The following is an 898-nucleotide window of genomic DNA, read 5'->3' on the forward strand; positions in this document are numbered from 1 at the left end:
TAGCCTGCAACCCTGTCGTTGAACTACTGTTGGAGGGAAGAATCCAGCAGCTGGCACCTCTGCGAGGCTGGGAGAACCACTGGAGCCAAAACTAAGAAAACTTCATGTTTTGTAACCCACAGCAGTATTGATTATTCTCTGCTGCCTTCTGTGGGAACCAGAAATAATTGCAGCAAGAAGGCTGGCCAGGGGCAAGTGGAAAAAGAAGTTTCCATGTAGTTGAAGAAGCACCAGGGAGGGGAGTATCTATCGACTGGTGCCAGGCTGCCTATTGCAAACTGCCTCTTCCTCCATTTACCTCTGGCCAGTGTTGATGCAGAGTAATAGGGAAGATTTCTTCATTCCATTATTAGCAAACTCTGAAGGGAAGTCTTACCAGACTGCCTCCTGGTTGCTCTCATTTCTAAATTTTGAGCTGGCGACCAGTTATTATGAGGTGGGTTCCGGGTACCCAATGACTGAAATAATGCATATTTATTTATATCTTTGAGTAAGTTTTTTAAGGCACTTATTGTTCTCAGAAATGTCACAGTTAAGCTGGGGGTGGTGAGTTTGGGCTGGAAAGACAGATTCTGTTTTCTGAGTTTAAATTAAATCCTTGGCATTAGAAAACATTACGGATACATTACCATTGCCGATTGTGTACTGTTCGTACGCTTTTGCTATTGCATTATTCAGAATTAAGTTAAAAATTCTTTTTATTGTGTCTTAATGTTTCTAGGATGTGGACAGATCAATATTTCTAGTCTGTGCACACACTCTACCTAAGGGCTGTGAGTCATATTTGCTTTGAAAGAAATAGCACTTAAGGACTGTCAGTCAAGTCAGTTGTAAGAAACATAGAACTCTTTAAGAATTACTGTGCCTCCTCCTCACATCTAAATATAGCTAACCAGTT

Source organism: Nyctereutes procyonoides, unplaced genomic scaffold (genome assembly GCF_905146905.1).
Source record: "Nyctereutes procyonoides isolate TBG_1078 unplaced genomic scaffold, NYPRO_anot_genome, whole genome shotgun sequence".
Taxonomy (NCBI): domain Eukaryota; kingdom Metazoa; phylum Chordata; class Mammalia; order Carnivora; family Canidae; genus Nyctereutes; species Nyctereutes procyonoides.